Genomic DNA, 25336 nt, shown 5'->3' on the forward strand with positions numbered 1-25336 from the left:
CCCCACAGCTTTCAAACATGTCCAAGTCTCCCTTATCCTAAAAAAAAAAACTCTCCCTTGATCCCCAGCTCTCTCCAGTTATCACCCCAGCTCCTTCATACCATTCCTCTCCAAACTCATTGAGAGAGTTGTCTAAACCCGCTGTCTCAAATTCTTCTCCTCCAATTCTCTCTTTCAACCTCTCCAACCTGGCTTCTGCCTCCTTCACTCCACAGAAACCACCCTCTCAAAACTCAATGATATCCTTCTTGCCAAACCCAACAGTCTTTATTCCATCCTAGTCCTCCTCAACATCTCAGCTACCTTTGACACTGTCTGCTGCCCGCTTCTCCTGGAAACATTATCCAACCTCAGCTTCACTGACACTGTTCCCTCCAGGTTCTCCTGATCTCTCTATCCATTCATTCTCAGTCTCCTATGAGGGCTTCTCCTCTGGCTCCCCCCCCCCCCCCCAACTGTCGAGGGTCCTTCAAGGTTCATTTCTGGGTCTGCTTCTATTCTCCATCTGCACCCACTGCCTGGCAGAACTCATTCACTCACATTGGTTCAGCTACCACCTCTGTGTGGATGATACAACTCTGGCCCTGATCTCTCTCCCTCTCTGCAGTCTCTTATTTCCTCCTGCCTTCAAGACATCTACTCCTCCCATTAACTCAAGTTGAATATGTCCAAAACAGAATTCCTTCTCTTCCCAACCAAGCCCTGTCATCTTCCTGACTTTCCCATCAGAGTAGGTGACACCACCACACTTTCTGTCTCACAAGTTTGTAACCTTGGTGTTATCCTTGACTCCTCTCTCTCATTAAACCTACATATTTAATCTATCACTAAATCCTCCTGGTCCCACCTTATAAGACTGCTAAAATCCTCCCTTTCCTCTCCATCCAAATTGCTACCGTGTAAATACAATCACTCATCCTAACCTGCCTGCATTACTGTAACAGTTTCCTTGCTGCCTCTCCTCCTCCAGTCCATATTTCACTCTCTTGCTTGGATAATTTCTCTAGAAAATATTCAGGACATGTTTCCCCACTCAAAAAACTCCAATGGTTGCCCATCCACCTCCACATCAAACAAACACTCCTCACCATTGGCTTTAAACCATTCAATCCCCTTGCCCCCTCCTACTTCACCTCATTATTCTCCTATTACTACCCAGGCCGCATACTTAACTCCTCTAATACCAATCTTGTTATTATACCTCCAGCTATCATCTATCTCACTGATCACTCCTCACCCACATCCTGTCTCTGTCCTGGAATACAGTCCTTCCTCAAATCTGACATACAGTTAAGGTTCCCCACTTCACAACTTTATTGAAAGCACATCTCCTCCAAGAACCTTATCTCCTAAGCTCCCTTTTCCTCTTCACCCACTCCCTTCTGTGTCACCCTCTCTTGCTCCCTTTATTCTTACCCTTTATTAGTCCCAGCCCCAAAGCATGTTTGTAAATATCTGTAATTTATTTATTTATATTGTCTCCTAATTTATTTATATTGTTTGTCTCCTCCTCCCCACCCCCTATGCTGTAAGCTGATTGTGGACAAAGAGTGTGTCTGTTTATTGTTATGCTGTACTCTCTCAAGTGCTTAGTATGGTGTTCTGCACACAGTAAGCACTCAATAAATATGATTGAATGAATGAAAAACAAAAACATCCCTGGATCTCACAATGTGGCTGGTTGGAAAAGGGTTTCTCTCCCCCTGGGGGCATAATTCCCCTCCCATGGGATCCAGGAATCCTCCCTTCCCAAACCAGCCACACTCAACCTCTTCCATGCCCACACTCCACTCTGAGACATCACAGACTCGGTGTTTCAGGGGATTGAGATGACTCCCTTTCCATCTTACTATTCATTCTAAGTTTCTCTCTTGTTTCATTTGCAGTCAGTGGGGAAAATAACTGTGAGAATGATATGGTCCCAAAGCTTACCTGTGAAGATGATCCTAGCAACAAGAGCTCAGCAAAGCTTGATGCCTTGAAAGAAAAGCTGTGTATTGGACAACAGGGTGAGGAGAGACGGTGAAATGCTTGGAAATTTCTGCTCAGACACTCCAAAAGTACAGCTTGAATCATCTAAGAGAAAACATGGAAGGCAGATACTCCAGGAACTCTTTATTGAACTGGAGGAAATATCTTCACTCTCTTCTTCAGAAAATGTTTCAATGGGGAAATTTCAATCCCAGGGTAGCAGGGTCCCTGGAAAAAGGAGGGGTCAGTGGCAAAGAGGGAGACTGTAGGGGTGAGAGGAAGCAGGGGCACTGGGGGATGTGCAAGAGGGCACAGACAAGAGACAGGAAGAGATCTGCTGCTTCAGCCCCTGGAGTAGTCCCATTCCCCAAGGGCCTAACAGCTCCTTAGGTCAGGGGATGGGTCTACCAACTCTATTGTATTGTCATTTCTCAAGTGCTTACTTGAGGGCTCGATGCACAGTAAGCACTCAAGAACTAATAATAATAATAATAGCATTTTTTAAGCACTTACTATGTTCCAAGCATTGTTCTAAGTGCTGTGGGGGGATACAAGTTACTCAGTTTGTCCCATATGGAGCTCACAGTCTTAATCCCCATTTTACAGATGAGGTAACTGAGGCATAGAGAAGGTAAGTGACTTGCTCAAAGTCACACAGCTGACAAGTGGCGGGGCCAGGATTAGAAACCCATGCCCTCTTACTCCCAAGCCCTTGCTTTTTCCACTGAGCCATGCTTCATGGCTCAGTGCTTTGTTTTGTGACTTCAATGTTTCAGTGCTATACCACTGTTTGATCATTCAACTGACTGATTGATCAATTGATTGAAGAGGCAGGGGGTGGAGAGACAGGTTCCAGGTCAGAGGTACTGGAAATCACTTCCTTTCTAATTGGAATTGGAATTGGTGTCTTCCTAGCCCAGATGTTCTCCCTGGAAGTCTCCTGCATCTTCTGGAAGGAGAGGACTCAGGGGAAAAGTTGTCTCTGCACCCTCCCTTTTCCACCATTGCCTACTTCCCTCCCCACCCACCAACCCCACTATGGCCCTCCAAGCTTGCTATCTCACGGTGAAACTTTCAATGGGATCCAGAGCCATTCACCTGGAAGAAGCTCTTCCTCTTCCAGTCAGCTGCAGAAAGCCATCAGCCATTAGCAGGGTCAGTGGTTTAGGTTACATGGAGAGGGTTCAGAGGTCAGAGGTCTCCTTAATAAAAACAATAATTACTTTGGTACTCAAGTTTTTACTATATGCCAAACACTATACAAAGCACTGTGGTAGATACAAGATAATCAGGTCCAACATGGGGCTCACAGTTTAAGTAGGAGGGAGACAGGTATTGAATTCCCATTTTGAAGATGAAGGAATTGAGGCACAGAGAAATTAAATGACTTACCCAAGGTCACACAGCAGGTTTGTGGCGGAACTGGGATTAGAACCCATGGTTGTTTGACTCCCAGGCCTGTGCTCTTTGCATTAGGTCATGCTGCTTCTCTCCTTGGAGCCAGAGCAGAGTTTAGCAGGGGAGGTAGGTGAAAGTTAAGTAGCAGTTTAGGAGGTTATGGACAAAAAGCTTTAATACAGAGTTGGAGGTGGGGAGCATGACATCTGTGACATCACAGGAGGTGCAGGGCCTGGTAAAGATGAGATCCAGTTGGGAAGTGTTCAACATGAGCTGGAGCTGAGTGGGTAATTTGTGTAAGGGAGCAGTGGGAAGTCAACAGGGTAACCAAAGAGAAGGGCTGTGCGGTGCCCTCTCAGTGCGGTGACAGGTTGAAAGGAAGAAGGTGAAAAAGGCAGTAAACTCCCACCTGCTCTGGACTATAAGGTCAACTCATTGTGGGCAGGGAATGTATTTGTTTATTGCTGTATTCTACTCTCCCAAGTGCTTATTACATGCTCGGCACAGAATAAGCACTCGATAGATACGATTGAATGAATGAGTGAATAAACTCACCCAACAGGTCTGAAAATGCAGAATGGAGGACAGTAGATGAGGACGGCTGGTGGACAGTGAGTGCAGAGCCATATCCATCTCAGAATACAGATGGCTTCATTACTTGTCCATTTCTGTAATGTGCTACCATCCCAATCACCTGTTCTTGTCCTTCCCCCAGGTGCCCTGTTTGAGCTCTGCCCCTCAGGGGTGGCAGCTGGATAGCAGCAGGTGTTACTATTTTTCAGAAGAGTGGTGGAACTGGGAGGTCAGTGTCAGAGACTGTGCTGACAGAAAATCCTGGCTCCTGGTCCTGGAGGATGAGGCTGAAGCAGTGAGAACCGAGGTGACCCCAGGGTTCCACATGGGGAAGAAATCTCCCTTGAATAGCCATGTTTAACCCCAATATGAGCCAATTTCCCTGTGTTGTAGTTGCTTACTTCTGGAATGACCCCGACCTGAGGAATTCCATCTCTTCCTGGAAGTGGATTTAGGAGAATCAGATCTTAGTGTCATTGGTCCAGGCATTCAGCATAACCTGACAAAAATAGAGGATCAGCCTCCTCCTTGGCTCCCTGGTTCCAGTCTCTCCCCTCTCCAACATGCATTTTGCTTTGCTTCTTGTACCACTTTTCCAGAGGGCCATTCTGTACAGGTCTTTCTCACTCCTCAAAACCAATCAGGTAGGACCCATCCACTGCATCTAGCAGAAACTCCTGACTATAGACAACCATTAGTCTCAGTCAACAACATACCGGCGTCCCTGAAAGAGAAACCCACCACAAAACACACAATTCTCCTGCCCCAGTGTCCCAGAACTGGATCCATCCACATTCCCAGAAGTCCAGAGCAAACCCAGGATCTGGGGGTAAAGGTGTTATTCCTGAAACCTCCTTTTTGGCCCATCCAACATCCCACACTTCTCCCCGGTTCTGTTATAAAGACGAATGTCCCCATCTCTGATGTCTTCTTGAGTGGGTCAGGATATTTCTGGGGTATTTCAATACTGTCTAGAATTTCCCAGCTGAGGTTCTGCCAAGTCCTTATAATAAGTCATTGTCATTTCGACTGACATAACCTCTGGGTTTGAAAATTCTTATTCGATCATTCCGGGAGGGGAAGAGGTCATCTTTATTCTCTCATCACTTTGTGGCTGCTTCAAAGCCACCTCCCCATTTTTCTCTTCTTCTCTTTTGTGTTCATGGTTTTGACCTGTTCTTGAAGGTGCCCTTGTGCTCTTCTCCGTCTATTTAGCATTAAAGATAATCTTCTCTTGCTTCCAGCAATTGCTCTGTTTGGATCATCTGGCCCTATTTGCTCCTTTTACTCTTTTGTCCCCACCAGTAATTGTTCCACCCTGTCTTTTTGCTCCATTTATCATTTTCTCCCAACAATGTTGGGAATCACAAACCACCTATAACAGCTCTACCCACTGGCTTTTTGGTCCTCCACCATCATCAAGTCTCTCCCTTCTACTCATCCACCTTCTTCTTCGACTCCACCCTATCTTGCACTCTTGCTCTCCATCAGCTCACCTACTCACTGTGCCTGTGCTTACTCAGAGTTCTCAACTTTCTGGCCTCCAAACCCTTGCTCATATCCTTTCTCCTTCCTGGTACTCCCTTCCCCTTCAAATTAACCAGATTGCAGTTCATTCCATCTTCCTAGCTTTTCTGAAATCCCACCTGTCAAAGATGTCCCCAGTTAAATTTTCTTTTACCTAGGATGTAGTAATAGTAATAGTGTTTATTTAGCTCTGTGTGCTGGGGGAGATTACCCAAGTAGGTATTAGACACAGACCCTGTCCCTCGGGGAGCTGACAATCTAAGACCATTCTAACCACCATCTAAGTACTTTTGTGCCAGCTCTGCATTTATTGCATTCTGCACATAGCGAATTACATACTCTATTATTTTACATAATTTATTATTTTGCTCATAAACATATGCATCTTAAACTCTCTTCATCCTTCCATTTCAAATTTATTTTGTGAGTTTCTTCCCTTCTAGATTATTAACTCCTTGAGGGTGGGGATCATGACTACTTACTTTATTGTACTGTTCTCTCACAAACACTTGAAACAGTGCAGTAGGCATTAAAAAAACTACTACTAGAAACTTTATTTCCCCTAATGGTCAGCATTTAGTCCTGAATTGGGTGGGGGCAATGTTGGCTGAGGGACTGTCAAGGCTGAGCCTGTTTCCATTGACTCCACAGGACTTGGTCCATGAAGGGATGTGAAGAGATGAGTTCTTCTGGATTGGGTACAAGTATAACACAACCCAGTGACAGTGGACATGGTTGAACAACTCTGGATTCTCCGGATACAGGTGGGTACTGATGCAGGTCTGGAATGATGCACTAAACAAGGGCAGTGTAAGAAACACAGTAGTGGGGACTTGCACAATGAAAACTTCAATGTACATTTCCTTTTAAACATCTAAATCCATTTCTAACAGCACCAGACCAGCACTCAATTGCTCCCAGTTCAGCTGACCTCTAGGAGTTGGTAATGGGAGAAGGAAGGTCCAGAGAGAGGCTTCCTGGCTGAACCTGAATTAAAGGCATGAGAACAGACACCCTTCCATATGCCAGGCTGGGTGCAGTCTGTGGGAGGAGTCTATGGTCTAATATGGTCTCTGAGAAAGGCCTAGGAGTTGGTGAACTTGGGTTTTAATCCCATTTCCACCACTTGTCTGCTGTGTGGCCTTGGGCATATCATCACCATCATCATCAATGCTATTTACTGAGTGCTTCCTGTGTGCAAAGTACCGTACTAAGTACTTGGGAGGGTTCAAAACAACAGAGTTGGTGGAAATGTCCCCTGCCCACAACAAGCTTACAGTCTAGAGGGGGAGATAGACACTAATGTAAAAATATAATTTACAAAGTATAATGGACAATATTTAGTGATTGACTGAATCTGTTTTTCGGAGAGAGAGCTGAGTCAACAATAATGGCAAGGTTGCAGGTTTGTGAGGTAGGAAAAATGGTGACTACAGTGATGGGAAAACTGTGGGGAGAAGATAATTTATGAAGAAAGATGAGATGTTGAGTTTTAGACATGTTTGTCCTGTGAGTCAGAGAACCTGGTTCTTATGCCTGCTCTGCAATTTGTCTGCTGTGTGACCTTGGGCAAATCAGTTCATTTCTCTGTGACTCAGTTCCCTCATCTGCACAATGGGGTTCCATTACCTGTTCTCCCTCCTATGACAATCTTGTACCTCCCCCAGTGCTTACTGCAGTACTTGGCACATACTAGGTACTTAACAAATACCACAATCATTATCTTGTATCTACCCTAACACTTAATACAGTGCCTGGTACATAGTAAATGCTCAACAAATACCAAAAAAAAAAAAAGATGCTGCCCACCTGTGTCCCTCAGACACATTTACTCTCTTGTCCTCTCTCTCAAGCATCTCCTTTTCCCCTACTTTTTAACAGTGCTTTTCATTACTGTGGTTCAACATCACAGTACGTCACGTAGACCAAGAATACAAAGATGAGAAATTTGAACTATTGAGCTCCAAGAGAAAAATTTAAGGATCTTAGGAGGTTTCTCCCTAACCATGAGAATGCATATCCATGAGAGAAGCAATTTCCCATTTTCTCCACATATTGTGTTTCCACTGTCAGGGCCCGAATCCTGGGCTGGATGAAGCATTGGCCTAAACCAGGAATGTGATTTCTTATGTTCTTAAAGGCATTCATCCAAGAGCTCATTCAAATTTACCAGAAAAATGGGACAAAGCTGAAGGATGAGGTTAAAGTAAAGGAACAAATGTGTAGGAGTGTGGAAATGCTCTTCCATGTTGTCAGGGAAGACAACAGGGAAGACAACAGGGGTATGAACCAAGGCAGGGAGCTGGAAGAGGGGCTGCCTGTATAATAATGTTGGTATTTGTTAAGCACTTACTATGTGCAGAGCACTGTTCTAAGCGCTGGGGTAGATACAGGGTAATCAGGTTGTCCCACGTGAGGCTCACAATTAATGCCCATTTTACAGATGAGGTCACTGAGGCCCAGAGAAGTTAAGTGACTTGCCCACGGTCACACAGCTGACAAGTGGCAGAGCCGGGATTCGAACCCATGACCTCTTACTCCCAAGCCCGGGCTCTTTCCACTGAGCCACGCTGCTTCTCTAAACCATATAAAAACCATCGCCCCTGCCCTCCTCCCTTCCTTGACTTTTATCTTTAACCACTCAATCTCCAATGGTTCCTTCCCCTCTGCCTTTAAACAAGCCATGTCTCCCTATCCTAAAAAAACCCTCTCTCGACCCCACTTCCCCTTCCAGTTATCTCCCTATCTCCCTACTACCCTTCCTTTCCAAGATCCTAGAACGAGTCGTCTACACTCGCTGTTTAGAATTCCTTAACTTCCATTCTCTCCTGGACCTCCTCCAATCTGGCTTCCGTCCCCTCCACTCTACCGAGACTGCTCTCTCTAAGGTCACCCATGACCTCCTTCTTGCCAAATCCAATGGCTCCTACTCCATTCTAATCCTCCTTGACCTCTCTGCTGCCTTTGACACTGTCGACCATCCCCTCCTCCTCGACACCTTATCTCACCTTGGCTTCACGGACTCTGTCCTCTCCTGGTTCTCCTCTTATCTCTCTGGCCAGTCATTCTCGGTCTCCTTCACAGGCGCCTCCTCCCCCTCCCATCCTTTAACTGTTGGAGTTCCTCAAGGGTCAGTTCTTGGCCCTCTTCTGTTCTCCATTTACACTCACTTCCTTGGTGAACTCATTCACTTTCACGGCTTTGACTACCATCTCTATGCAGAACATGCAGATCTACATCTCTGCCCCAGTCCTCTCCCCGTCCCTTCAGGCTCGCATCTCCTCCTGCCTCCAGGACGTCTCCACCTGGATGTCTGCCTGCCACCCAAAACTCAACATGACCAAAACTGAGCTCCTCATCTTCCCTCCCAAACCCGGTCCTCTCTCTGACTTCCCTGTCACCATGGATGGTACGACCATCCTTCCCGCCCGCAACCTCGGTGTCATTTTTGACTCGTCTCTCTCGTTCACCCCACACATCCAATCCATTACCAAGACCTGCCGGTCTCACCTTTATAATATCGTCAAGATCTGCCCTTTCCTCTCCACCCAAACGGCTACCTTACTGCTACAGGCTCTTGTAATATCCGGCTAGACTACTGTGTCAGCCTTCTCTCTTATCTCCCTTCCTCCTCTCTCGCACCACTCCAGTCTATTCTTCACTCTGCTGCCTGGCTCATCTTCCTGCAGAAACGTTCTGGGCATGTCACTCCCCATCTTAAAAACCTCCAATGGTTGCCTATCAACCTCCGCTCAAAACAAAAACTCCTCACTCTAGGCTTCAAGGCTCTCCATCACCTTGCCCCTTCCTACCTCTCCTCCCTTCTCTCTTTCTACTGCCCACCCCGCATGCTCTGCTCCTCTGCCGCCTACCTCCTCATCATCCCTCGGTCTCGCCTATCTCGCCATCGACCCCTGGGCTATGTCCTCCTACGGTCCTGGAATGCCCTCCCTCCTCACCTCCGACAATCTAATTCTCTTTCCCTCTTCAAATCCCTAAAGCTCACCTCCTCCAAGAGGCCTTCCCAGACTGAGCTCCCCACTTTTTCCCTCTGCTCCCTCTACCTCCCTTCACCTCTCTGCAGCTAAACCCTCTTCTCACCCCTTTCCCTCTCCTCCTCCCCCTCTCTCGTCCCACCCCCTCAGCCCTGTACTCGTCCTCTCATCTGTATATATCTTCATCACCCTATTTATTTTGTTTAATGAGATGTACATCACCCTGATTCTATTTATTTGCCATTGTTTTTATGAGATGTTCTTCCCCTTGACTCTATTGCCATTGTTCTTGTCTGCCTGTCTTCCCAGATTAGACTGTAAGCCCATCAGAGGGCAGGAACTGTCTCTATCTGTTGCCGATTTGTACATTCCAAGCACTTAATACAGTGCTCTGCACATAGTAAGCGCTCAATAACTACTATTGAATGAATGAATGAATGAAGTTTATGTGTGACCACTGAAGATCCACATGGCTGGGGTCAGCTACTTCAGTCTCTTTTAGAATTGGCTACCCAGAGGTATTTCCAGGGTTTGAATACCATCCCTCTTTTATAGCTAAGGCTGGAACATTTTCAGAACCCCACACTAGTGTATCCTGAGCTTGTCCCTTAGTTTGCTGGCCCCACTCCATGGATCTAGGAGCCTCCCCACCTCTATATGACAAGGGAAGCACCCAGGGTTTAGCTAAGCAGTCCTCACTCTCCAAGTGCTGGTTCACTGGGGCAGGGAAGACTACATACCCCTCCCCCCTTCTGGTTCCCCGGGAGAGTGATTTCTCCTAAATTATTGTGAGTTCCCCAGGCACATGAACACAACTGGGAGTGCCAGGGGTTATGAAAGGATAACCGATATTTACTTTCTTAAAGAATCACCACTTGTTACCCCTTCACCACTTGAATAGCCAGAAGGTGTTGGTGATTGAGTGCCTAGCCCTGATTCTAGCATTTCTCCTTCCAAATATACTTCTCCATAACCATTCTGTGGGTTGTCTAGTGAACAGGATTTCCTGTGGTGGATGGGGGAGGGACAAGGCAGGGGGTGGTTCCCTCCCAAGCCACTCCCTCCTCACTGTCTGCAGATGTGGAAGGAGTCAAATGCAGCAGTGGAACAAGATTTCATAAAAGAAAAGAGAGGAGAAGAAATGACCCAGAGAGGGCTCATATTTGGGGGCAAAGGGAGGGATGGGCGCATAAGGGAGACACAGGGAAATAGGAAAGCAACTTTTAGAGCCTTGGGGAATTGAGGCTGGTGGTGGGATTGATCAAAAAATCAATTATTGATTGAATGCTGCATGCAGAGCACTGTACTAAGTGCTTTGGAGAGTACAATGCAGTAATGTTGGTAGACACTATCCCTGTCTACAAGGAGCTTGCAGTCTAGAAGGGGTGGTAGACATTAAAATAAATTACCGGTATGCACTTAAGTGCTGTGCGGCTGAGAGTGAGGTGAATATCAAGTGCTTAAGGGTCTCCCCTATAGGCTACATACTCATTGTGGGCAGAGAATGTGTCTTTTCGTACTTTATGCTCCTAGTGCTTAGTACAGTGCTCTGAACACAGTAATCACTCAGTAATACCATTGATTGATTGATTGATTGATTAAAGGATGCAGATTTAATTTCCTGGGCGACAGATGAGAGAGGGAGAAATGAAACCTAAATCTGGAAAGGCTTCTTGGAGGAGATGTGATTTTAGTAAAACTTTGAAGGTGGGAAGGAGTGGTGATCTGTCATACACGAAGAGGAGGGAGTTCCAGGACAGAGGGAGGACAAGGGCAAGGGGTCGCCAAGGTGTCGGTGGTGAGATAGAGGAACAGTGAATAGTTTGGCATTAGAGGTGTGACTTGAGTGGCCTGGGTTGGAAGTCAGCGGCATAAAATAGGAATGGGAGAGCTAATTGAGTGCCTTAAACCCCTGATGGTAAGAAGTTTCTAATTAATGCAGAGGTGGATGGGGAACTACTTGAGGTTCTTAAGGAATGGCGAAATGACTAAATTTTTTTCATCTCTAGGCAGCGATGCCAGGAAAGGATAAAAAGACTATGTTACTTTGGCTGAAGTATTTATTGAGCCCTATTTTGTGCAGAGCACTGTACTAAGTGCTTGGGAGAGTATAGTAGCAGAGTAGAACAAGCAGAGCCTCCTAGGATTCAGGAGGAGAGATGAACCCATGATTCCTGAACTTGTCTTCTCCACCCAATGCATCTTCCACAGGGGGAGTGAGGATGCCCCTGATGGAGCAGGAGGGCTCTGCCTGTCTTTGTGTGTACCCCTGCCCTTTTCCCTGGCTTGGCCTACCTACTCTCACCCCTCCCTACTCCACCTTCCCACTTTGCTCCCCATCCCTGATTTCTCCAGGAACTGGGCTAGGTGGGGCTGAGATTTTCCCGATGGAAAGTCTTCCTGAAAAAGCACCAGAGTGAAGAGGTTTCCTTGGTTTCAGGGAAAATCTCTGGGGACCACCTTTGTCGTAGTTTTCCCCTACTTAGTAATAACGGCTAGTTCTGATTCCTGGGCAGCTCCCCATTAGCCTTTCATAGTCTCTCCTCACCCTGTTGGCTAGTGCACACCTCCTCTTTCAGGGCAGCAAATCTTGCTGAGTTTTCATTCCCAGGACCATCTCCACAGGAAAATATGATTTCTGTCATTGAGTTTCAGCTTCCCTGATATTAGATGACTGGATTTATTCATTCAAACATATTTATTGAGCTTACTGTGTGCAGAGCATTCATTCATTCATTAATTCAATCATTCAGTCGCATTTATTGAATGCTTATTTTGTGCAGAACACTGTACTTGGTGCTTGAAAAGTACAAATCAGCAACAGAGATAATCCTTACCCAACAACTGGCTACAGTTGCTTCTGGAGGAGACAGAAAACAAAACAAGTAGACATGCATCAATGGCATCAAAATAAATGAATAGAATTATAGCTATGTATACATCATCAATAAAATTAATAGAATAATAAATATATACATATATACACAAGTGCTGTGCGAAGGTAGAGCAGAGGGAGGGAGTAGGGGTGATGGAGAGGGGAGGGGAGTAGGAACACAGGAAAAAGGGGGCTCAGTCTGGGAAGGCCTCCTGGAGCAGGCGAGCTTTCAGTAGGGCTTTGAAGGGGGAGGAAGTGTGCTAGTTTTGCAGATGTGAAGAGGGAGGGCATTCCAGGCCACAGGTAGGACGTGGGCCAGGGGTCGAAGGCGGAACAGGCAAGAATGAGGCACAGTGAGGAGGTTAGCGCCAGAGGAGAGGAGTGAGTGGGCTGGGCTGTAGAAGGAGAGAAGGGAGGTGAGATAAGAGGGGGCAAAGTGATGGAGAGCTTTGAAGCCAATAGTGAGGAGTTTTTGCTTGATATGAAGGTTGATAGGCAACCACTGGAGATTTTTGAGGAGGGGGGTGACATGCCCAGAGGGTTTCTGTAGAAAGATAATCCAGGCAGTGATGTGAAGTATAGACTGAAGTGGGGAGAGACAGGAGAGCTTGGAAAGTACAACTGGGCAACAAATAGAGTCAATCCCTACCCAACAACCGCTCATAGACTAGAAAGGGGCAGACAGATAACAAAACAAAGTAAGTAAGCAGGAAATAGAAAAGATATTTTTAGACTGAAGAGAGAAATAGGAAATGGTGATCCAACCATTACTTAGAAGTAGAGCTCAAGCCTCTCATATCAACATCATGAGGATAAGTTGAAACTTGTACTGTGTACACAGAACACTGAACTAAGCACTTGGGAAAGTACAATGTAACGGAGTTGGTAGACCTGTTCCCTGCCCACAGTGAGTTTACAATCTAGAGGAGGAGACAGGAATTAAAATAAATAAATTATGGATATATACAGAAATGTTGTGAGGAAGGGGTGAATTGAAGGTCCAAATCCTAGTGCAAGAATGCCCCAGAAGAGAGTGGGAGAGGAAGAAATGAGGGAAAAGTCAGGGAAGACCTCTTGGAGGAGATGTCCTTTTAATAAGACCTACTGAAATAAATTGCTGGGGAGCCCCCCAAGTTCAAATTTATCCTATTTACTCTCCCCAGAGTGAGTGTGCCTCTAACTCCTTTGTGTATTTTCCTCCCCATCATACCAACATTACTTTCAGTCCAGAGTGAGCTACAGAGGAGGTCAGGTACTGTTTATTCAGTCATGGTGAGTTGCTTGGTCCTCCTGGAGACCTGGGGGTGGCTCTTTTATAAGTATGAAAATTGTGGAAGGGGAAGTATTAAAAGAAGCAGAAAGATGGGTTAGGGAAGTTGCTTACAGGGGAATCTGATCTTCAAGTCCAAAGAGCTTCTCTTGTGAAGTACAACATTTCTAGAATCGAGAGAAAGACATTGTTATATTTAGAGTTAATACAAGATTGTCGTGAGACACTTTATGATCAGATATATCAGAATATCATTCTCAATAGCAGCAGTCCTCCTTTAATTAGAATCCTTCTTATCAGGCTGGGCAGTGAGGGTGGTTGATTAAGGAATCACTCACTGATCTTGCCTCTGCAGTTCACAGGGCTAACTGAGGACTTACGGAAGTTATATTCCAGAATGGAGTTCCAAAGGCCAAAGAGCAGTTTCTGACATTCTCATTAGTTTCCCTGCTCTGCCTACCCCATCTTGCCCCATCCAGCCCTACCTACCTCATCCTATTCTGAAGGGATTACTTAGTGCAAAGACCAGAGAGGTGACTTAACCACCGAGGTAACTTAACCACCATTTACAGAGTTATTCTGAGAGTTACCAGAAGATTTCCTGGCTTTAGCTTGAATAAAAGATCAGCTTAAAGCCAGAGAGACAGACATATTTGGAATAGGGAGATGGATCTGACCAGCAGGATGAGCAGAGCAATCCCCAGAATAATAATAATAATGTTGGTATTTGCTAAGCGCTTACTATGTGCAGAGCACTGTTCTAAGTGCGGACGTAGTTACAGGGTAATCAGGTTGTCCCACATGGGGCTCACAGTCTTCATCCCCATTTTACAGATGAGGTCACTGAGGCATAGAGAGGTTAAGTGACTTGCCCACAGTCACACAGCTGACAAGTGGCAGTGCAGGGATTCGAACCCGTGACCTATGACTCCCAAGCCTGTGCTCTTTCCACTGAGCCACGCTGCTTCAGAATGACCATGGCCGCATGCTAGCCTGGGTGCAGAGAGTGCAGGCCTAAAGTAGAGACTGTTTAGAGCTGTCACAGAGGCTTCATGGTTAGAATCCTTAGAATGCTTCTTACATACGCAAATAACAAATCTCAGTGTATAGCTAAGAAATGACTCAGGAAATTTAAAATTAGGAAAAGACTTTAGAATTATTTGTCTATTTAATATGATGATTTTATTTGTTCTATTTTATAAGCAGCGTTCAGGTCTATTAAAGGCCAATTAATCACTCCATCAATGATATTTATTGCATGCTCTCTGTGTGCAGAGCATTGTCCTGGGTACATGGCAGAGAACAATACGGTTGACTTGATAGACACATTCCCTGACCACAAGGAGCTGACAGTCCAGAGGGGGAGATGGACATTAAAATAAATTACAGATAGGAGAAAAACTAGAATATAAAGATATGTGCACAAGTGCCGGGGGACTGAGGATGAGGTGAATAGTAAGTGATTCAGGAGTACAGATTCAAATGCAGAAACAGTGCAAAAGGGAGAGCAAATAGAGGAAATAATAATCTCATCAGGGAAGGTTTCCTGAAGGAGTAGTAATTTTAATGGGGCTTTGAAGATCGGGAGAATTGTGTTCGGTCAGATATGAGTGGCAGCGAGTTCCAAGCCAGGGAGATAGAACATGGGCAAGGAGTGGTGACAGGAGTAAGGAAAGAAGTAGATAGGCTGAGTTGTAGTAGGAAGTCAGCTAGTGTGGGGGATGTTGTGCACCGGCTCTGACCCCCCCAGAGTTTCAAGGCCAAGGTTGTGTTTTCACGGTTATGGTATGAGCACTGGACATACGCAGATCGAGCTGGTAAACACCTTATCTAAGCTGTTTTGCTTTTGTAGTGATGTCATGAGTCACATAAAAGGGTGGCTCTAGTTAGGGGGGGTGTGGTGTGTCTCCTGTGCCCTGCCGCCACCCACCAAATAAACCACTTTTATATAGATCTCACTAAGCCTGACTGGTGTGGTCTGCTTCCTTTTCCGAAATCTGGGCAACTCGACGGCATGTGCCGTTACAATTGGCATAGTCGGCAGGATTCCGAAAAAGGAAGCATGGGGAAAGGGACGTTGCACCGGGGCAGAATGTACCTTAATCCATGGTAATATGTTTTGTTTTCCACAGGACCCGGAGCAGCCATACCCTTAAACTCCGGGTTTCAGGACCAGTTTGCCTTCACGTGGGAAGGGTGACAATGGACTTTCCAAGTTCTCTCCCAAAGATATGTCCATAGCCCCACCATTTGCCGTAAGTTGGTGGCCAGAGATTTTGAAAGGTTCCATTCCATAGTGATGCACCATGGGTGCGTTATATTGTTGACATCATGCTAACTGCAGACAGCACTTCTGTGTTTACAGGATGTATCGAGCGTCCTCATGGCACACCTGCGAACTCGAGGATGGGAGGTAAAACCTGGACCAAATCCAGGGGGCCGGAACATCGGTCAAGTTTCTGGGGGTTGTCTGGTCTGGTAAGACGCGGGTGATGCCACAGGTTGTCATTGATAAAATACAACAATATCCGATCCCTACAACTGTCAAAGAGGTATAAACATTCTTAGGTTTAGTGGGATTCTGACGGAGCTTTGTCCCTCATCTAGCGCAAACCTCCCTCCCCCTGTATCAACTGGCAAAGGGGGGAGCCCAATGGGACTCAACACAGCAGCAAGCATTTGAGAAGGTTGAAGTGCCAGTAGCAGAAGTACAGGCCTTAGGCACCAATATGCCCGGAGTCCCATTCTCTCTGGATGCCCATGTCGATGATGCTGGCATGGGCTGGGCCCTATTGTATACCGTCCCAGAGGGCCGTATCCCCTTAGGGTTCTAATCACAGGTATGGAAGGGGGCCGAGGGACGGTATACTGTCATTGAGAAGCAGTTGTATGCCGTATACCTGGCCTTACAACATGTAGAGCCCTTGACTGGGGCTACCGAAGTCACCGTGTGCACAACCTATGCCATAGCTGGGTGGGTACATGCCTTATCTGGACATCTTTCATCAGCCGTAACTCAGTCACAGACACTGTTAAAATGGCACGCATATTTACAGTAAAGAGGACAATTATCATGCAGTCCCCTCTCCATGGAATTACAACGCCTACTGGGGCCCGTGCGGTTTGTAGACCTGGAGGTGCCATCCACTCCAGGGGATATAGAGCCTCCACCTCGGGTCCATGAGGGTATTAGGGACTATTCCTGAGATGGCATGGTATACTGATGGGTCATGTAGAGGTAACACCCCGCGTTGGTCAGCTGTAGCCATACAACCCTGCACTGATATCGTGTGGTTGGAAGAGGGCGATGGTAAAAGTCGGTGGGCCGAGTTGCGTGCTGCTGGGTTGGTTCTTACCCACGAGCCATTACCCTTATCTCTTTGTACGGATGGCTGGGCAGTGTATCGAGGTCCTACTATGTGGATGGATCAGTGAAAGCGTGAGGCCTGGTCGATTGGGAGTAAGCCCTTGTGGGGAGCAGATATTTGGAGCGACATTTGGGCCCAGATAGCCGCTGCCACAGATGATCTCACGGTGTATCATGTCCTGGCACACTGTAATACAACACCCCCGGTAATCAGGAGGTGGATGCAGCGAGAAGCAGCGTGGCTCAGTGGAAAGAGCCTGGGCTTGGGAGTCAGAGGTCATGGGTTCGAATCCCAGCTCTGCCACTTGTCAGCTGTGTGACTGTGGGCAAGTCACTTAACTTCTCTGTGCCTCAGTTACCTCATCTGTAAAATGGGGATTAAGACTGTGAGCCTCAAGTGGGACAACCTAATTACCCTGTATTTACTCCAGTGCTTAGAACAGTGCTGTGCACATAGTAAGCGTTTAACGAATACCAACATTATTATGCTATTGCCCCGGTGCACACTATAGTGCCCTCTAGCCCAACAGAAATGGCAGACTGGTTCCACCATCATAGTGAACATAGAGGAACCAAAGCGGGTTGGTGGATTACACAGGCCTCAGGCTTACTGCTCACTCTCGGCAAGCTGGAAGAAGCGGTTGCGGAATGTCCAGTGTGCTCTAGTCTGAGACCTAGAACTGTCCCCAGGGGCATGGGCCATATCTACCGTGGTGATACACCTACTCAGGCCTGGAAAGTTGACTACATAGAGCCCCTCCCGATTAGTGAACAGCAGAACTATGCCTTTACTTATGTGGACACAGCCACTGGACTTCTACAGGCATTCCCTTGTGGGAAACCTAATCAAAATGCTACCATTCGGAGACTCTGCTGGGTCACCCCTCATTCAAGGGGTGGACCAAAGTGTTGCCTGAAGCACTGCAGGTCATCAATATGGCCCCTAAGGGGGATAAGTCAGCATATCCCTTGTTGCACCAGTCAGCTCCCCCACTGGACATGGCAGTCGAAGTAATTCCGACAACAAATCCTGATAGATGGGAAAGACAGCCCCATTCGGGTTCCATCTAACATGTTGTCTTTTCACCCTTAAGCTTAGCACTCCTTGTGGCTGGACTTGTGCTGGCTACAGGGAACATCTTTCTTCACTGGGTAAGCATCATGGCCTCTGTGATGAACCAATCTGATTGTTGGGTGTGTGCCCACCTGCCAGTGTCCACTGTTTCAGGTATCCTGTGGTGGGTATCCCCTCTGCATGGGACCGGCTGGACTGCGGTGCAAGCCTGGGATGGAGTGGTGGCCGCCAGCCTGTGGCCAGTGGAGAGCCAAGGACCCGGACATAATCGCATCTTCAGCAGTGGCCAGACCCGTTCCAAGGCTCGGCTGCGAGCCTGAGACCTGCTCAACACCACTCGGAATTTGGACACGTACCAGCTCTGGTTGGTCGGATGTGGGTGACAGTGGGGTCTGGGCAATTAGCAGCCTCTGCCACACTCTGTTGGGAACAGCAGGAGGACCCGGTACGGTGTTTAAGTGTAGCAGGGTCACCCTGTTGCCCCATGCCTCCAGCGTGGCTCAGTGGAAAGAGCATGGGCTTGGGAGTCAGGGCTCATGAGTTCAAATCCCAGCTCTGCCACTTGGCAGCTGTGTGACTGTGGGCAAGTCACTGAACTTCTCTGGGCCTCAGTTCCCTCTTCTGTAAAAGGGGATTAAGACTGTGAGCCCCACGTGGGACAACCTGATTCCCCTATGTCTACCCCAGCGCTTAGAACAGTGCTCGGCACATAGTAAGCGCTTAACAAATACCAACATTATTATTATTACAGGTGGGTTGGACCCCCAGGTGCTGTGCAACTACACCTGGCAGGTGAATGGTGCACATTGGCCCGGTTCAAAGAACATGTCTGAGTTGACTTTGGTCCATTTGGCCCCAAATGGGACACAGTGGAGCTGCAGACCATATCTGTGGCTATGGCTACCTTCAGGTTGGGTAGGCCGATGCACCATAGGATACGTTTTTTCCCAAGGGCAGGTACATAGGCACCTGCCAGCTGTAGTTTCAAACCTGCCCCTTGTATGGACTCGTTGCACCAGGGAGGTATTCCACTGGTATAACCACCTCCTAAATGTATTTACTCCCGGGTTAGGTCTAGAATTAGTAATGACCCAAGTAGAAGCTTTGAACGCTTTTACGCAAGCTGCTATAAATGATAGTTACCACGGTCTGTCCCTCTTTAACGTCGAGGTGGCACATATGCAAAAGGTAGTGCTACAGAACTGCATGGCCCTCGACAATCTAAATGCGGCCCAAGGGGGAACTTGCGCTATAGTACATACCACATGCTGTGTATACATTCCAGATGAAGAGGGTAATGTGACTCATTATTTAGACCACATGCAGCAGGAAATAGAGTACCTTTCTGCCCCCCAGGACAGCAATGACAAGTGGTTGCAGGCATGAGGAGTGGACTGGAGGTGTTACATGCTTCATGTCCGCTGCACTGGAGGTATCCTGCTCCTCATTTGCATAGGTGTATATTGTTGTTGTGGTATGTACCTCCAATGTGTCAACTTTTGTGGGGCACACATTGCCTTCCTGACGGTGAAGCCCCTTGTGAACTGCTCAGGGACCTCTGCGGAAGACTATCAGGCTAAGATTGTATGAGCGGGTCAGAAGGGGTGGAGTGTAGGGGATGTTGTGCCCCAGATCTGACCTGCCAGAGTTTCAAACCAAGGTTATGCTTTCGTGAGTATGGTATGCACCCTGGATATGCACAGATCTAGTTGGTAAACACCTTATCTAAGCTGTTTTGCTTTTGTAGTGATGTCATGTGGCGTATAAAGGGGTGGCTCTGGTTAGGGGGGGTGTGGTGTGTCTCCTGTGCCTTGCCACCACCCAGGGCTGTCCCATAAGTAACTGCCCCAAATAAACCACTTTTATATAGATCTCACTAAGCCTGACTGGCGTGGTCTGCTTCCTTTTCAGGAATCTGGGCAACTCGACAGCGTGTACCATTACAACAACCTAGCCTATCTTTTAAAAAAAAGTAAAGAGAAGGATGAACTGATTGGAGGGAGGGTATTAAGGGGGCATGGTGAGCTCAGAGAAGTTTAAGAGTTGTAGAAGAGGTTATCAATAGTAATAACTGCTTAATCTAGTGGTTTACTGGGTAAATTGCTCAACTGTATTCAGGTCCCATGGAGCCTTGAGAGTGAAGAGGCTAACGTTTAGAAGTAAAAAGAAGGTTTGGTTGAAGTAAAAGCAGGCAAATGTTGATATGTCAGACTCTGGGCCCTTAACACCAGGGTGTCAGACAGCCACGCATGTTCTCTGTTCTCCCTTGTGGATTCAGGCCAGGCTGCAGGGAGAGGGAAGACGAAGGAATGACCACTTCTCAGCGACAGGAGTTCAGCAGAAGTGGCTCAGCAGAGAGATCTCAGTGCTCTTAGGTAGCTCTCTGCCCTGACTGAAGCAGCTCGTTGGAGAGATCTCCATGTCTTCAGTCAGGTTCTATCCTGGCTAACACTGTTCAGGAGAGAGAGATCTCAGCATCATCGGGTACGTCTCTGTCCTGACTGAGGCAGGTCAGCAAAGATATTGGGGTTCTCCATCCAACCCACCTCTTGGGCTGCCCCAACCCTCCTCTCCTACCCCATCCCTGTTATCCTGTCCCTCCCCCAAAGCCTGCAAGTTTCAGCTCACTCCCATCCAACCCCTCTTCACCTTCTGAGCCATCCCCGCCGCACAATACACCCTCCTGCTACAGTCTCAGCCAAGTGTGGCCAGTGGAACCCCTGCTTCATTATGGGAAAGCTTCCCTTCATCCTTGAACTATCCCTGACCCCATCACTGCTCTTCCTTGCCATTGCTGATACCTGTCTCTTCCCAGATGACACTGTCTCCCCTGTTGCTCTCTCTAGAGGAGGCTTCATCTTCACCCACTCCTCAAGACTGACTGGGAAAGAGGGAGGAGTTGACTTCCTTCTCACTCCGCAATGCAACCTTTGCACCATTCCATCTTCCCCATCCCTCTCTTCAAATCCCATATCATCTGCTTCCAGCAATCATTCCAGATACTAGTTACAATCATCTACTGCTTCCACAGGCCCCACCTCCAACTTTTTGAACCATTTGGATCCCTTTCTCACATTCCTTCTCTCCTTCTCCATCCCTTCATCGATCCGAGGGGACTTCAGTAGCCATGTGGATGTTCTTAACTACCCTTCCATTACTCACTTTCTGTCACTCCTCAACTCCACTGACCTCCTGTTCCTTACCAGCTCACCCACTCCTCAACAGGGACACACATTTCATGTCATCATTTCTAGTCACTGTAAAATCTTTATACTCACCAACTCTGAAATCCCTCTATGCAACTATGGACTCCTCACCTGTCTTTTCTCTCACACATTTCCTCCCCCAAAATCTGTCCTGTTCCACTACAGGGACCACAAAATTCTTGACTACAACCAATTTTCTCAAGTCATTACACCCCATTTTGTCTCCATACCCCAATTACCTTGCCTGGATGACCAAATCTATGCTGTCATCACCACCCTCTCTACAGAACTCAACTCACTTGCTCCCCTAACCCTTCATTGATCTCATACCACTAACCCACAGACCTGGATCTCCTCCACAGTCCACTTCCTTTGCTCCTGTGCACCAGCCACAGAGCACCTCTGGGGGAAATATTAGCTTGACCTTGTCCACCTTAAGTTCATCCTTGCATGCTTTAACTCTGTCCTCTCCTCTGCTCCAAATAATATTTCTCCATCCTTATTGACTCCCGTGATCATTGCTCTCACCAGTTTTTCCAAACTTATAACCTCCTCCTCAAAACTCTGTCCCCCAATTGCCCCATCCTTCACCCCTAATGACCTGGCCACGTACTTTATTAGGAAAATTGAAACCATCAGGTGTGAATTCCTTAAAATTTCCCATGCTCCTTTCTAGTCCCTTCTTCCTCAGGGCCTTTCTTCAACTTTCCCATCTTTCCAGCAGTATCGCAAGTGGAGATCTCCTACATTCTCTCAAAGTCTGCTCCTTCCACTTGTGCCTCTGACCCCCTGCTTTATACCTTACCAAAGCACTTCCCCCATCCCTTCTTCCATCCCTGATTGCCATCTTCAAGACCTCACTCTCCGAGGCTTTTGCCTCACTGATTTCAAACACACTCATGCCTCCCCTTTCCTCCCTCAGGATAACCATGTCCAAAACAGAATTTATCTTCCCACTCATACCCTGTCCTTCATCTGACTTTCTCATCAATGTAAAAGTCCCCACCATCCTTTCTGTCTTACAAGCCTGTAACTTTGACTTTTCTTTGACGCTTCTCTCTCATTTATCCTGCATATTCAATCCAACTCTAAATCTTGTTGGTCCCACCTCAAAGTGTTGCTAAAATCCATCCTTCCCTCTCCATCCAAACTGCTACCCCATTAATACACTCATTCATCTTTTCCCGACTGGATTACTGCATCAGTCTCCTTGCTGACCTCCCTGCCTCTTGTCTCTCCCTACTCCAATCCATACTTCTTTCTGCTGTCCAGATCATTTTCCATAAAAAAACTTTCAGTCCATATTACCTCACTTTACAAGAACCTCCCGTGGTTGCCAATCTGTGATTGGTCAGGCCTTGGCCAGATCTACCAGTCCTCAACGTGGCCGACCTACTGCTCCACTTCACCACCCCCACTCTCCAACTTGAACACACACTCCATCTCATCTCTAGCCACTGCACAATCTCTAGCTTCACCAATTCTGAAATCCCTTTATCTGACCACAGCCTTCTCACTTGCCTCCCCTCCCAGACTCCTCCTCCCCATAAATCTGTTCTATTCCTCCACAGATACCTCCGATCTCTCTACCCCATCCAACTCTCTCAACTAATAATGCTCCACTGATCCTCCATGCCCAATCTACCCAACCTTGATCAACAAAATTGACATTCTCAACACCACCGTCTCTACTGAACTCAACTCACAATCTCTCCCATCCTTTCATCATTCTCTTACCAATAATCCACAACCTGGAACACCTGCACAGTCCACCTCTTTTGCTTGAGCTGAATTTGTCCACTTCAAGTTTATCCTTCCTTGTTTAGCTCTGTCCTCTCTTCTGCCCAGCAAGACTATTTCTCTTCTCTTATTGACACCCATGCCTATCACCCTCACCAGACATTTAATTTCCTCCTCAGGCCTTCTGTCCCCCTGCCTCCCCCATCCCTTGCCCCTGATGACCTGACCATCTACTTTATTAAGAAAATTAACACCATCAGGTGTGAGCACCCATTTTAGCACCCATCCCCATTCTCGGTCCCTCCCCCTCCTGGCCCTCTCTTCAACTTTCCCATCCTTCCCAGCAGTATCTCCAGAGGAGATCTCCTGCCTCCTCTCAAATGCCAGCCCCTCCATATGAGCATCTCACCCCATTCCCTGGCACATTATTAAAGCACTCACCCCCCTCCTTCTTCCCTCCCTAACAGCCACCTTCAACCTTTCAGTATCCAATGACTTCTTGACTCCACTGCCTTCAAACATGCCCATGTCTCCCCCATCTTAAAAAAGCCTTTCCTTGATCCCACAGCTCCCTCCCGTTAACTCCCCATCTCCCTCTAAACATTCCTCTCCAAAATCCTTGAGCAAGTTGTCTACACCCACTGTCTCAAATTCCTCTTCTCCAATTCTCTCCTGGACACCCTCCATTCTGGTTTTCATCCCCTTCACTCGCCTGAAACCACCCTCTCAAAGGTCATCAGTGATGTCTTTGTTGCCAAATCCAATGGCTTCTTCTCCATCCTAATCCTCCTCGACTTCTCTGCTGCCTTTGACACTGAGGAACATCCCCTTCTCCTGGAAACTTTATCCAATCTTGGCTTCACTGGCTTTGTCTTCTGGTTCTCCACTACTCTCTGGCCATTCATTTTCAGTCTCCTCCAAGGGCTCCTGCTCTGCCTTCCACCCCCTAACTGTGGAGGTCCCTCAAGATTCAGTTCTTGCTCACCTTCTATTCTCCATCTACACTCATTCCCTTGAAGAAGCCATTCTCTCCCACGACTTCCACTACCATCTCTATGCAGATGATACCCAAATCTACATCCTCCCCTGACCTCTTTCCTTCTCTCCAGGCTCGCATCTCCTTCTGCCTTCAGGACATCTTTACTTGGATGTCTTCCCAACCTCAAACTTAACATGTCCAAAACAGAGCTCCTTATCTTCCCACCCAAACCCTCTCCTCTCCTGAACTTTCCCATCACTGTAAATGGCACCACCATCCTCCCCATCTCACAAGCCCATAATCTTGGCATTATCCTTGACTTCTCTCTCTAAAGACTCTGGGCCCCTTGATTCTGAAAACCTACAAGGTCACTGATGCTGGAGGGTTAGTAGAGAGTGATAAAGAACAGTGGGCCCCTCAATTCCGAAAACCCATAAGCATTGATGTTGGAGGACTAGTAATGAGCAATAAAGAAATGGGGGCCCTCAATTCTGAAAACACACAATGTTGCTGAAAGGAAACAATAGAGAAAATTCTCAATTGGTCTTGCCACATGATCTTCCCAAATATGACCACCAAGTGGGGATGGATTAGGAATTTGCAGGGTTTATGTGGAGGGAAGCCTCTATGAACTCTTTGTAGTAGATTGGAATTCTGTCACACTGATGTGGTGAGTTGCCTCTACCCAGAGTCAGGGATGCTCGCTCTGTCAGAGAGTGTGTGGTGCCGAGTGACTGATTGGACTTCCTTGGGGAGAGTCCTCACACATGGGCTATTGGAAGGTAGCCCGTGTTGGAGGGGTACCTCTATGGGAGACTAAAGGCATTTATTTCCCCTGTTCCCCAGATGTTAGAAATCGGGGACTGTGTTGGTCAGTGTATTTGCTGCTTACTAGAGTAACTCATAAAGATGTTCTTCCTGGACTGGGAAGAGCTCATGGTTGGATACTAGGTACCTGTGCCAAGGTGGTCCTGGGCATCGGCTACCCCAAGGTCAAAATGCCATCGGTGATGTAACCTCTCTGGCCAGAGGGGGCGGGACGGGAAGATAGGTGTCCCTCACCTCCGCGCCCACCCAATAAGGTATGGAAGGGAAGGGAGCAGAAGGGGGAGAGATTGAACAGGAGGGAAGTTGGGACCACCCAAACCACAGGTAATAAATACTTGTCGCCTCTGATGCTCTGGTCTCTCTTGAAGGATCACAGCGGTAGCAACAGCCACCCACGTGTCTTTCCCTGCCCAGAACACCAGACGCCATTCTGCCACCAGGAACAACACACAGAGGCAAAGGTTGTGGGACGGGTGAGTGTAACGCATAAGTGGGTTTAATGCATAAGTGGGTAATGTATGAGTGTAACACA

The 25336-nt window shown here is 47.2% G+C and overlaps 1 long non-coding RNA gene across 1 annotated transcript; it reads left to right on the top strand.

The window, feature by feature from the left end:
• Positions 1 to 4137: 4137 nt before the first annotated feature.
• On the top strand, positions 4138 to 16158 carry LOC114817939. Its single transcript, XR_003765776.2, has 3 exons — positions 4138 to 4249; positions 6121 to 6233; positions 15742 to 16158. It is a non-coding gene; the product is annotated as an uncharacterized LOC114817939 (long non-coding RNA).
• Positions 16159 to 25336: the final 9178 nt, after the last annotated feature.

The sequence above is a fragment of the Ornithorhynchus anatinus genome, chromosome 17 (genome assembly GCF_004115215.2).
Source record: "Ornithorhynchus anatinus isolate Pmale09 chromosome 17, mOrnAna1.pri.v4, whole genome shotgun sequence".
In the NCBI taxonomy this organism is placed as follows: domain Eukaryota; kingdom Metazoa; phylum Chordata; class Mammalia; order Monotremata; family Ornithorhynchidae; genus Ornithorhynchus; species Ornithorhynchus anatinus.